Here is a 14,682-nt window from a genome sequence, read left to right on the forward strand (position 1 = left end):
CTTAGCCCTAAGTGAATCCCAGTCAATATAGGGGAAGTTAAAATCACCCACCGCAGCAACCCTATTGCTTTTACATCTTTCCAAAATCTGTCTACATATCTGCTCCTCTATCTCCCGCTGTTGGGAGGCCTGTAGTAAACCCCCAACATTGTGACTGCACCCTTCCTATTCCTGAGCTCTACCCATATTGCCTCACTGCATGATCCCTCCGAGGTGTCCTCCTGCAGTACAGCTGTGATATTCTCCTTCACCAGTAATGCAACTCCCCCACCCCTTTTACATCCCCCTCTATCCCACCTGAAGCTTCTAAATCCCGGACCATTTAGCTGCCAATCCTGTCCTTCCCTCAACCAAGTCTCTGTAATAGCAACAACATCATAGTTCCAAGTACTAATCCAAGCTCCAAGTTCATCTGCCTTACCTGTTATACTTCTCACATTGAAACAAATGCACTTCAGACCACCAGTTCCACTGTGCTTAGCAACATCTCCCTGTCTGCTCTTCCTGTCAGTCTTACTGGCCTTATTCACTAGTTCCCCCTCAGTTATTTATATGTAGCCATATACCTTGTTTTTCCAAAAGAACAGTGAGGTAATTGCAGACCAGTTGAAGTTAAAAACAGGTTTTGCCTTATATGGAACAGGGCCATAGCAAAAAAGGTATCAAGAACCCACAGGAGCATCTCTGCTGCAGTGGTTAGGGTGGTGTGGTCAGCCATCTGGAAGTTGCGCACAGAAAACTTGTTGGCGGTTTGACCATCATGCATCACGTTGGATGTGGCGGAAATGGTGGAGGATGATCCTTTAGATGTGGAGGCTGGTGGGGTGGAAAGTCAGTTTTATTTTTTGTTGTTTTTTTCTTTTTTATTTGTTTATTTTAGTTTGTTTCTACTGTGCCTACTCACTGCTTTTTTCATGTTTATGCTTTGGGCCAGGGCTGTTCATTTTCCTGTCAATTAATACCCTCTCTGCGCTAACGCTTTGTCTTTCACTACACCATTAACATACTGTTTGCCTTTGCTCCATGACCTTCTGGCCAGTTATTCTCTGTGATCTTGTTCTATCAACACCTCTTTTGTTATCTGTTGCTCCACCCCCACTTTATTTGCTTAAAACCTATTACCTTTCTAATATTTGCCAGTTCTGATGAAGGGTCACTGACCTGAAATGTTAACTCTGCTTCTCTCTCCACAGATGCTGCCAGACCTGCTGAGTATTTCCAGCATTTCTTGTTTTTATTTCAGATTTCCAGCATCTGTATATTTTGCTTTTATGATACTGAAGGGGCTTGACAGGGTAGAAACTGAGAGGTAGTTTCCCTTGGCTGGGGAATCTCGAACATGGAACATAGAACAGCCTCAGGATAAGGAGTCAATCAATTAGAATTGAGATTAGGAGAAATTTCTTCACTTAGAGGGTTGTGAATTTTTGGAATTGGCTACCCCAGAGGGTTGAGGTTGTTCCATCATTGACAACATTAAAGACTGAGTTCAATAGATATTTGATCTCTCAGGGGAACAAAGGATATGGGGAGTGGGCAGGAAAATGGAGTTGAGGCAGAAGATCAGCCATGATCGTATTGAATGGTGGAGCAGGCTTGTGGGGCCAAATGATCTACTCCTGCTTTCATTTCATATTTTACGTTCTTGAACCACTGTAGTCTATATGGTGAATATTGTCCCGCAGTCCCGTTAGGGAGGGAGTTCCAGAATTTTGACCCAGCAGCGATAAAGGAGCAGCAATATGTTTCCAAATCAGGATGGTGTGTGACTTGGAGGGGAATTTGAGAGTGATGATGTTCCCATGCCTCTGCTGCTCTTGTACCTCGTGTGGTGGAGGTTGTGGGTTCAGAAGGTGCTGTCAAAGAAGCCGACACAAGGATATTATTTCAAGCCTATCTTCATAATTGTAGTTTTTTTATCCTTGGTGTCATACAAGTTGCTGTTGTGGTTATCCTCATGAATCTATGTTGCATGCTCTCCATGTGGTTTAGCAGAGACTCAAAACTGTTCACAACACTCTAACTGTGGCTTAACTACTGCCATGTACAAATTTATCATCACTTCTGCTCTTGTGCAGTATGAACCTATTTAAAAAAACTCAAAATGTATTACTTCTGTCTTATCCACATAAGCTACTTTTGCCAATTTCCTGAGCATTCCACTAACTTGCCTTTGTCCTCTTTGTGTCTTTAAATTCCATATTGTTGCTCACCAAACTTCTGAAATATTAACTCTGTTTCTCTCTCCACAGATGCTGGTGAGTATTTCCATCATTTTCTGTTTTTTACTTCAAGTATATATACCAAGGCTGACTGACCCTTGGGTACACTAGTCTCAACCCTTCTACAATGTGAACATTGCTCATTTACCTTGTTTCCTAATCTTCAACCAACTTTCTCCCCAGGCTGCTTTTCTTTTATTCCAAGCACTTGAGTTTTTAATCCAAGTCTCCTTTGAAACATTTTAATGACCGCTGTTTGAAAATCTGTATGTACTACAGGGGAGAATTTCTGTGGGCCTTGCTTTGAGACAAATCTATGCAGGCTGTCTTTCATTAATCCAAGTAATTCGAAATGCCGACTAATTAGATCTTAGTTTTATGAATTCTAAGAGTTAGTTCATCACTTATGGAGTAACTGGTCCACAGGTAACCTCTCTCTTCTTGAACAGAGATATTACATTGGTTACTCTTCAGCTCCCCAGCACAATTTGAATGTCAAGAAAAGGAAATATTTACATTTATATAGAACCTTGCACGATCACCAGGTGTCTCAAAATGCTTTACAGTCAATTAAGTACTTTTTTTTGAAGTGCAATTACTCTTGTAATGCAGGAATTGCAGCAGCCAGTATGCGCACAGCAAGCTCCCACAGACAGCAAACTGTGATAATGACCAGATAACCCATTTTTTATGATGTTGCTTGAGGGATAAATATCAGTCAAGACACCAGGGATAACCCCCTTTTTCTTCAAAATAGTGCCACACAACCTTTTTAAACCCTCTCAAGCAAGCAGATGGAGCCTCAGTTTAACATCCCATTCAAACAATAGCACCTTTGACAGTGCAACACACCCTCACTACTGCACTGGAGTATCAGCATTGATTTTTGTGCTCAAGCCCTGCAGTGGAACTTTAACCAAGAATCTTGTGACACAAAGGGAAGAGTGCTACCAACTGAGCCACAGCTAACAACTGAAAGAGCGCTGAAAGGTTGTGTTCAGAGATTCAGTTATCTTCTCTCTAACAAGGATGGACACTTGGTGATTTATTCACTTTGAGTTTGCTTTTTTTTAGTAATAATTCATTTTCCAGTTATCTTTTTGCGATATTTCCACATCTTCCTCTTGTGCACCTACATGCTTTCTTCCATTATTTATAAAAACTGATGCAAAATATTTATGCAATATCTCTGTTATACCTCCATTCTGTGATATTAGAAGTTCCTTTAAAGGACATAGGAACAGGTGTAGACCAATTAGCCTCTCAAGCCTTGTCAGCATTCCATCAACTCATGGCTCATCTATATCCTAACTACATCCACCTGCCTTGCCTTCATATTCCTTAATAGCCTTACTTAGCAGAAATCTATCGATTAATGATATAAAAATATTAATTGAGCTACCACCTGCTGCTTTATGCAGGAGAGAGCTCCACACTTCTAAAACCCATTGTGCTTAGCATTTTTACCTCTTTTTTCAATGATTCATGTGACTCCAGTATGGTACAGTGGAAATTTATTAAGTTTCTCACTAAGGTCAGTAGCTATACATGCCTTAGCAGTAGCTTACAGTACAGAATGAGAATTATATTGCCTATGTCATTCTGGGTAGAGTTTGTGGTCACTTATTATGAGCCTTGAAAGAAGTTCTCACTCTGCCTGGGGAATCTGCTATTCAGTCACCCTTAGTTCCCCTGCTTGGGTTTTCTCTGTTCAGATCCCAGATCTCTTCCTGTGTGATCACTGGTGCCTGTTCCCTTTCCAGGGTCAACCCTTGCTCCTGTCCTGATAGCTCTACAACTTGACTCTATAACTGGTCTCTCTTTTATGCCACTCTTGAGGGTGACTTTAGAAGGTGATATTGACACTCTTGTTTGCCCCATTGGGGCCTTTCCAAAGGGTGGGATGGCCAATGAGGTGGCAAGTGTCTTTCAAACAAAGGAAGAAGAGTCAGCCCACCCCTTATCTCCAACATTTCAGAGCAAAGTGGGGGTTGAGTGGTCTTCAGGATGCCAACTCCCTTTGGTTGACAAATCATCAGCCTGTGACAATGGGAAGGATCTGTTTCCCACTTTATCTTGTTATGCTTGCCTCAACATTCTAGTTAGCAAACCTGAGCTGCAATGTTACATTCATGGTCCATTCCCAGGCCTGACATCTGATATTTCTGATGGCTCTCAAGGTAAGACCCCAACGGATCCCATGATGAGAAGATGAGTTCCTTATCTTGTGGGTATGATTATAGAACATAGAACAGTACAGCACAGTACAGGCCCTTCGGCCCACGATGTTGTGCCGACCCTTTAACCTACTCTAAGATCAAACTACCTACATACCCTTCATTCTACTATCATCCATGTACCTATCCAAAAGTCGCTTAAATGTTCCTAATGTATCTGCTTCTACTACCACCGCTGGCAGTGCATTCCACGCACCCACCACTCTGTGTAAAGAACCTACCTCTGACGTCTCCCCTAAACCTTCCTCCAATCACCTTAAAATTATGCCCCCTGGTGATAGCCCTTTCCGCCCTGGGAAAAAGTCTCTGGCTATCCACTCTATCTATGCCTCTCATCATCTTGTACCCCTCTATCAAGTCACCTCTCATCCTCCTTCGCTCCAATGAGAAAAGCCCTAGTTCCCTCAACCTTTCTTCATAAGACATGCCCTCCAGTCCAGGCAGCATCCTGGTAAATCTCCTCTGCACCTTCTCTAAAGCTTCCACATCCTTCCTATAATGAGGCGACCAGAACTGAACACAGTATTCCAAGTGTGGTCTAACCAGGGCTTTATAGAGCTGCAGCATAACCTCGCGGCTCTTAAACTCAATCCCCCTGTTAATGAAAGCCAACACCCCATACGCAGCCTTATCAACTTGGGTGGCAACTTTGAGCGATCTATGGACGTGGACCCCAAGATCCCTCTGTTCCTCCACACTGCCAAGAATCCTGTCTTTAAGCCTGTATTCTGCATTCAAATTCGACCTTCCAAAATGAATCACTTCACACTTTTCCAGGTTGAACTCCATCTGCCACTTCTCAGCCCAGCTCTGCATCCTGTCAATGTCCCGTTGCAACCTACAACAGCCCTCCACACTATCCACAACTCCAGCAACCTTTGTGTCACCGGCAAATCGGCCCTGCAAGCCTGCGCCGATCCAGATCCTCTATCTAAACATGTCGCCTATTTTCTAAGGGTCTGTACCTCTTTTCTTCCTGCCCATTCATGTATCTGTCTAGATACATCTTAAAAGACGCTATCGTGCCCGAGTCGACCATCTCCACTGGCAATGCGTTCCAGGCACCCACCACCCTCTGCGTAAAGAACTTTCCACGCATATCCCCCCTAAACTTTTCCCCTTTCACTTTGAACTTGTGACCCCTAGTAATTGAATCCCCCACTCTGGGGGGGAAAAAGCTTCTTGCTATCCACCCTGTCTATACCTCTCATGATTTTGTACACCTCAATCAGGTCCCCCCTCAACCTCCGTCTTTCTAATGAAAATAATCCTAATCTGCTCAACCTCTATTCATAGCTTGCGCCCTCCATACCAGGCAACATCCTGGTGAACCTCCTCTGCACCCTCTCTAAAGCATCTACATCCTTTTGGTAATGTGGCGACCAGAACTGCACGCAGTATTCCAAATGTGGCCGAACCAAAGTCTTATACAACTGTAATTCTCTGACAGTCCCCTTCACTATCTGCTACTCCACCAATCTTAGTGTCGTCTGCAAACTTGCTAATCAGACCACCTATACTTTCCTCCAAATCATTTATGTATATCACAAACAACAGTGGTCCCAGCACGGATCCCTGTGGAACACCACTGGTCACACGTCTCCATTTTGAGAAACTCCCTTCCACTGCTACTCTCTGTCTCCTGTTGCCCAGCCAGTTCTTTATTCATCTAGCGAGTACACCCTGGACCCCATGCGACTTCACTTTCTCCATCAGCTTACCATTGGGAACCTTATCAAACGCCTTACTGAAGTCCATGTATATGACATCTACAGCCCTTCCCTCATCAATCAACTTTGTCACTTCCTCAAAGAATTCTATTAAGTTGGTAAGACATGACCTTCCCTGCACAAAACCATGTTGCCTATCACTGATAAGCCCATTTTCTTCCAAATGGGAATAGATCCTATCCCTCAGTATCTTCTCCAGCAGCTTCCCTACCACTGACGTCAGGCTCACCGGTCTATAATTACCTGGATTTTCCCTGCTACCCTTCTTAAAGAAGGGGACAACATTAGCAATTCTCCAGTCCTCCGGGACCTCACCCGTGTTTAAGGATGCTGCAAAGATATCTGTTAAGGCCCCAGCTATTTCCTCTCTCGCTTCCCTCAGTAACCTGGGATAGATCCCATCCGGACGTGGGGACTTATCCACCTTAATGCCTTTTAGAATACCCAACACTTCCTCCCTCCTTATGCCGACTTGACCGAGAGTAATCAAACATCTGTCCCTAACCTCAACATCCGTCATGTCCCTCTCCTCGGTGAATACCGATGCAAAGTACTCGTTTAGAATCTCACCCATTTTCTCTGACTCCACGCATAACTTTCCTCCTTTGTCCTTGAGTGGGCCAACCCTTTCTCTAGTTACCCTCTTGCTCCTTATATATGAATAAAAGGCTTTGGGATTTTCCTTAACCCTGTTTGCTCAAGATATTTCATGACCCCTTTTAGCCCTCTTAATTCCTCGTTTCAGATTGGTCCTACATTCCCGATATTCTTTCAAAGCTTCGTCTTTCTTCAGCCTCCTAGACCTTATGTATGCTTCCTTTTTCCTCTTAGCTCGTCTCACAATTTCACCTGTCATCCATGGTTCCCTAATCTTGCCATTTCTATCCCTCATTTTCACAGGAATATGTCTCTCCTGCACGCTAATCAACCTCCCTTTAAAAGCCTCCCACATATCAAATGTGGATTGACCTTCAAACAGCTGCTCCCAATCTACATTCCCCAGCTCCTGCCGAATTTTGGTATAGTTGGCCTTCCCCCAATTTAGCACTCTTCCTTTAGGACCACTCTCGTCTTTGTCCATGAGTATTCTAAAACTTACGGAATTGTGATCACTATTCCCAAAGTAGTCCCCTACTGAAACTTCAACCACCTGGCCGGGCTCATTCCCTAACACCAGGTCCAGTATGGCCCCTTCCCGAGTTGGACTATTTACATACTGCTCGAGAAAACCCTCCTGGATGCTCCTTACAAATTCTGCTCCAGCTAGACCTCTAACACTAAGTGAATCCCAGTCAATGTTGGGAAAATTAAAATCTCCTATCACCACCACACTGTTGATCCTACATCTTTCCATAATCTGTTTACATATTTGTACCTCTATCTCATGCTCGCTGTTGTATAGCCCCAACATTGTTACCGCACCCTTCCTATTTCTGAGTTCTGCCCATATTGCCTCACTCCTCGAGTCCTCCATAGTGCCCTCCTTCAGCACAGCTGTGATATCCTCTTTGACCAGTACTGCAACTCCTCCACCCCTTTTACCTCCCTCTCTATCCCGCCGGAAGCATCGATATCCTGGGATATTTAGTTGCCAATCACGCCCTTCCCTCAACCAAGTCTCAGTAATAGCAATAACATCATACTCCCAGGTACTAATCCAGGCCCTAAGTTCATCTGCCTTACCTACTACACTTCTTGCATTAAAACAAATGCACCTCAGACCACCAGTCCCTTTGCGTTCATCATCTGCTCCCTGTCTACTCTTCCCCTTAGTCACGCTGACTTCATTATCTAGTTCCTTACAGGCTTTAGTTACTACCTCCTTACTGTCCACTGACCTCATTTTGTTCCCATCCCCCTGCCACATTAGTTTAAACCCTCCCCAACAGCGTTAGCAAAAGCACCCCCAAGGACATTGGTTCCAGTCCGGCCCAGGTGTAGACCGTCCAATTTGTAATAGTCCCACCTCCCCCAGAACCGGTCCCAATGTCCCAAAAATCTGAACCCCTCCCTCCTGCACCATCTCTCAAGCCACGCATTCATCCTGACTGTTCTTTCATTTCTACTCTGACTATCATGTGGCATTGGTAGCAATCCTGAGATTACTACCTCTGAGGTCCTGCTTTTTAACTTGGCTCCTAACTCCCTAAATTCTGCTTGTCGGACCTCATCCCTTTTTTTACCTATTTCATTGGTGACTATGTGCACAACGTCAACTGGCTGTTCACCCTCCCCTTTCAGAATGTTCTGCAGCCGATCTGAGACATCCCTGACCCGTGCACCTGGGAGGCAACATACCATTCGGGAGTCTCGTTTTCGACCACAGAACCGCCTATCTACTCCCCTTACAATCGAATCCCCTGTGATTAAAGCCCTTCCACTCTTTTTCCCGCCCTTCTGAACAGCAGAGCCAGCCACGGTGCCATGAACCTGGCTACTGCTGCCTTCCCCTGGTGAGCCATCTCCCTCAACAGTATCCAAAACGGTATACCTGTTTTGGAGGGAGATGACCGCAGGGGACACCTGCGCTGCCTTCCTGCTCTTTCTCTGCCTTTTGGTCACCCATTCCCTTTCTCCCTCAGCAATCCTAATCTGCGGTGTGACCAATTCACTAAACGTGCTATCCACGACCTCCTCAGCATCGCGGATGCTCCAAAGTGAATCCATCCGCAGCTCCAGAGCCGTCATGCGGTCTAACAAGAGCTGCAGCTGCACACACTTCCAGCACGTGAAGGAGTCAGGGACATCAGCCGTGTCCCTGAGCTCCCACATTGAGCAAGAGGAGCATAACACGGGTCTGAGATCTCCTGCCATTTTCAATCTTAAGCTTAAGTTAGTCTTAGATAAACGAAAAAGGAACGAAAAGTTTTTACCAATCACACGAAAAAATAAATAAATAGAAAAAGCCTTGCCTTATCTGTATACCACCGAGTCCTTTTTTTTTTGGTTAGAGGAGGAGGGCGGGTGGGAGACACTGCAGGTGTAGTGTCTCGGGTTCAGCCGCTGCCCAAATATATAGAACTTACTTACCAGCTGCCACCTCGCTCTCCCTGTCGCCGCTGCAAAAAGAAACCGCCAAAACAAAAAGATAGGTATATATAAGTTGTAAACTCACTTACCCAGCTGCCACCTCGCTCTCCCTGTTGCCGCTGCAAAAGTGATTACACAAAATACATAGCCAATGCAGATTCACTCTGTGGAGAATATGAAGAAGTGTTTCCCACCTTCGCTCCTGAATGGCGTGGCTCTGATTTTAAGATTGTGGGCTGAATTTTATAAGCTCGCCGCCAACTTGTGCGCCGCTGAACCTCCATTATATTTTGGAAAATCAAACTATATGGCTCATTTAAATGAAGGGGGCGGAACGGCTGCCCCCAATGACATAGAGGGGACAGCCGCTCCAACCCTGGCAATTGTGTCCAGCACCAACGTGCAGGCGCGGCACCATTTATACAGGGCTTCACGCCCTTCAGCCAAATTTACATTTTTAAAGAAACATTGCTTTCACATTGATTGTAAAAAAACATCAATAAAAGCTGAAAGCCCTTCTACCACCCCCCTCAATGACCACACACTTTATGTTTGGGCCTTTCCCACCAAAAAAAAGCTTTGTTCCCAAGCAGAACCTTCCCCCCGAACTTAGTCACCTTTGCCCTTCAACCCCTTCCCACCATCCCCTCAGCCAAAGGAAACAGTTTTCTCTGCTCCCCACCCCGGCTCCCATCCTGAAAATTTCACTCCTCCCCCCCTCCCCACCAATGTTATGCCTTGGTTCTCCGAATGGAGATCCGAAGCCATGTGAGTTGTGGCTGCCAGCTGGAATATCGGTGTGGAACAGCTGTCAGGACCAAGTTGGTTCTTTTGCATTTATTTAAATTTATTTTAATATGTAAATGAAGGCTCCATTGCTGAGTGGTGGGGTGGGGGCCGCACCAATCCCTCGCCGCTGTTGGTAATATGTGATGGAGACTTCCCGGCGTTGGGGGTCGTGGCAGGCCTCTCCCAAAATAATTTTCTGGGTCCCTCTGCCACGACCCCTGACATCGGAGGGCTGGTAAAATTCAGCCCATATGTCTCCTTGTTCTGGAGTCTCTCCCAGCAGAAAAGGTTTCTCTCTATCTACCCTGTTAAATCTTTTCCAAATCCTGCAAATCTCAATCAATGCACCGCTTTGTAAGAATATCAGTATGTTTTTATATTCTTTAGTTTTAATATAGACAAAGGTACAATATTGAAACTTTTGTTTAAAACACGTTCTTGAAAAAACCTGTTTTTCCCTCTTGTTTACAAAAGCTCTTTCCAAAACTGCTGATAAGAGAAGCTTTTGAAACACAGGCATTAATCACAGCAGGGGATTGGTTCAATGAGTGCAGACATCAGAGGATTATTTACATCAGAGGATGGTTTAGGGGGGCAATAAATAAGAAGCAACACTGGTGTGAAATGAGTATGGATGAGGTGTCTCATCTCTGGTAAAGAATTTGAAATAAACGAGTAGTTGTGTAACCTGAGGTAAGGGTTGCATTTGGCAAGAGACCCTCCACCTGGTCTAATTGGTTCTAGCCTTTACTCTGGGTATCAATGGCACACAACAACTGTTCCAGTAGATATGGTCCACCTTTTGTTAAACCACTAAGCAATAGTATATACGATAATACCAGTTTGTTTAGCAGTCCTGTGAGCTGGAGTACGTCCCAGTGGTCAATCCGCCAACGAATCTTCCGTGTGACTTCCGGATGGCTGACCACACCACCCTAACCACTGCAGCTAAGATGCTCCTGTGGGCTCTTTCTTTATACCTATTTTTGCTATGGCCCTGTTCCACATAAGGTAAAACCAGTTTTTAACTCCTTCAATTGGTCTGCTGTTACCTCACTGTTCTTTTGGAAAATCAAACTATATGGCTACAGGCTTGGGCCTCATGCAGGAGTTTCAAGGCCCACTGCTTCAGATAACAAAGACAGTTTCCTCTGCTTCATTATCTCTGGCACCATTATCTATCTTCAGCCTTGGACAGACAGACATGTTTTTTTAGCTCTCAACGAGCAAGGCCTGGATCTCTTCCCGGATGCTAGCACCTTTTGCTTTAATTAGTTTTACAGACCTTGCTAATTCTGACAAGGCACTGTCTAGACTAGAATTGACCACCTTGCCTTGCGTTTTCAAGCCCACAATACAGTTCATTAGATATCTTCGGTCTGGGTACTCTGATGCTCCATGTTGCCACCATTAGACAAACTCCATACACACAGGGCTCCACCACAACCAGTCTACATTTATTAATACAAAATACATTTTTTAAAAAGTTACATGGTTAAAAAGTGATTGTACATTATAAGGTAAAATAATACATTGGCTTACAAACCGCAAACCAAAATTGTATAAGTTAAATGCAGTGTTTAATTTAGTTGGTTAAGAAGAAAAGAAACCTTGGCAGACAGAGAAGCCAGGCTGAATTTTACCAGCCCCTCGACACCGCGTGTCACGGAGCGGAGGCTGGTAATATTCTGTGGAGAGAGGCCCACCTCGACCCGCGACGTTAAGAAGGGCCCGCCACATATTACCGGCGGCAGGGTGACCTTGGTGCGGCCCCTCTGCCGCCTGGCGACGAGCCGTTCATCTCCATATTAAAATGAACCTTGATGATATTTAAATTAATTTACTTGCAGGCAGTGGCCGCCCCACGCTGATTTTATTGCCTCCTTTCGGCCTTCGCGCACCTTCGGAACTCCCTCTATTTAAATGAGCCCTCGCACGTAATATCGCAGGAGCTCAGGGACAGTGCATCTGCATGGGATCCATGCCACCATCAGAGTGCGCTGCCGCGAATTGTGGTGCACTCGTAAAATTCTGGCTGCCATCTTTGCAATTTCTCATTAAATCTATGCAGAACAAGTTTTGGATGCATGGCTAATGAGATCTATTGTGTATGGTTGGTTAAGGTGTTTCAGATCAATGGTTTGTTGATTAGGGTTTTTCAGATTAATGTTTTATCAGTAATAAATGAAGTATCAAACATATTCTGTCTGGAATTGTATGAATCTGTTAAAAGAATAAGGAAGGAATTATCCAACAATTGGCAAGCCAGTTCAGGAGCTAGGCTTATTAATTGTTTGTATTGTTGAATCAAGGACAGTCAGCTCTGATTTGATAAGAACCATATGTTAATAGAAGCGATAAAATTTTTCCTCAAATATTTGAACAGTGAAAAAATTTCAAGAGTCTGTTACCCAATATCTCACAGGGCATAGGGGTGAACTGTTAAAGATTGGAGTTCTGAAAAGTAAGCAAAATCCCCTCGATGAGTTGGTAGAGATATCTGAGGAAGACTTGTTGAGCAAACGCAGGAAGGACAGCACTAAGTCTGCAGTAATACAAGAATTGTTTACTGTAGTCAGAGCTCCTTCGGAAGCAAATAAAAGTTCAAAGACTGTAAATGTTGAAAGACGTTTATAAGAAAGAACAGGAGCAAAGGAGCTATTAACATGGCATCTTATGATAATTAGGGAAAACAATGTTACCTGTGCGGAGGATTTGATTTTTTTTTTATTCGTTCATGGGATGTGAGCATCCCCGGCTAGACTAGCATTTATTGCCCATCCATAACTGCCCTTGAGCAGGTGGTGCTGAGCCACCTTCTTGAACTGCTGCAGTCCATGTGGTGTCGGTACACCAACAGTGCGGTTCGGGACGGAGTTCCAGGATTTTGACCCGTCAACAATGAAGGAATGGCAATATAGTTTCCAAGTCAGGATGGTGTGTGATTTGGAGGAGAACTCGCAGGTGGTAGTGTTCCCATGCATGTGCTGCCCTTGTTCTTCGAGATGTTGGAGGTCATGGGTTGAAGGTGCTGCAGAAGGAGGCTTGGCGAGTTGCTGCAGTGCATCTTGTAGATGGTACACAGTGCTGCCACTGTGTTCCGGTGGTGGAGGGAGTGAATGTTTAATGTGGTGGATGGGGTTCTAATAAGTAGTTTGCTTTGTCCTGCATAGTGTTGAGCTTCTTGAGTGTTGTTCGAGCCACACTCATCTGGAAGTGGAGAGTATTCCATCACACTCCTGACCAACTTACCCTCTAATATTTTTTGCAGTGTACTGTCAATTTGCTTAAGTGCACAAGCCCTTTAAATTGTTTTGCATGGCTGCCTACGAATGGTAACTTAAAGGGGTCAACTTGTGCACGGACTGTGCGGGAACTTTCAGTTTGCTGCATGGCCATGTGGACACGCAGTCTAGAGGAAACCTTGCTGACTTGTGCCTTGTAAATGGTGGAAAGGCTTTGGGAAGCAAGGAGATGAGTTCCTCCTCTTGTATCCACAATTTTTATATGGCTGGTCCAGTTAAGTTTCTGGTCAATGGTGACCCCAGGACATTTGATTGTTGGGATTCAGTAATGATAATGCTATTGAATGTCAAGGGGAAGTGGTTAGGTTATGTCTTGTTGGAGATAGTCATTGCCTGGCACTTGTGTGGTGTGACTGTTACTTGCCGCTTTGAGAGAGAAGTAAAAGATGTCAGGTATTAGAATGAAGTGTACTGGAATTACAGACCAACCTGGTTGAGGTAGAATTAGAGAAGGATGACCTGAAGTGTAACTTTAGACAAATAATACAAACCCTGCAGGATTTAAGGACAAGGAGCTTGCAACACAGAGGGCTGAATTTTATGCAGCCAGCAGGGGTCACAATGCAGGGCCAAAAAGGCGAGGGAAGCCCAGCCCCAGCCATTTGGAGGACTCCCCCGACTGCATTTTACAATGCTTGGGCAATTAACTGCCCGGTGCTGGGCTCCCTATCCCTTTAAGGATGGGGGACCCATCTCCAGGAGCTGCCGGCCAATTGGGGGCTAGTAGCTCAGTCCCAGGTGCGCCACCAGGGGCAGTGGCCACTACTGGAACTGCAGCAGTCATTGGACTGCAGGTAAATGGGGGTGGATGGTGGCACAGGAATGGTCTTTAACCTCCAGGCACCCTCCATGGGCTACAGATTTCCCAAGCGGGAGGGCCCACCATTTCCCCCCCCCCCCCACCACCCACCAGACCACAAAGAGGCTGCCTAGATTTACTGGGTGGCCTCCTCACGTGGCGAAGAATCCCTCCACCAGTGGTATAATGCCAATGGCGGCGGCTGAAAGAGGCCCTTAAGTGGCTATCAATTGGCCTCTGGGCAGGAAGGCCAAGCTCGACCTTCCCCACCCCGGACAAAATTCAAAGGTGTCAGGCACTCCACCCCGCCATCCCTTGCAATTTTATTGCCCCCCACCCCCCAATCACTCTGCCCGTCCGTACAGGGCTCATGAATTTCAGATCATAGTTGCAGTGTTATAAGTTGAACTTGTATCTTCAAAAGCAACCTGTCCTCCATGCTATCAATACCCAGTCACAAACCCTTGACTCCATCTTCATATCCATTATTGCCACTGTACTAATATCCCCCAGCCCTTCCGTTTGTTGGAGAGGGCACTTGACAGCCCCATCGAGCCTGTTCGGTTGTTG

Source organism: Heterodontus francisci, chromosome 13 (genome assembly GCF_036365525.1).
Source record: "Heterodontus francisci isolate sHetFra1 chromosome 13, sHetFra1.hap1, whole genome shotgun sequence".
NCBI lineage: Eukaryota > Metazoa > Chordata > Chondrichthyes > Heterodontiformes > Heterodontidae > Heterodontus > Heterodontus francisci.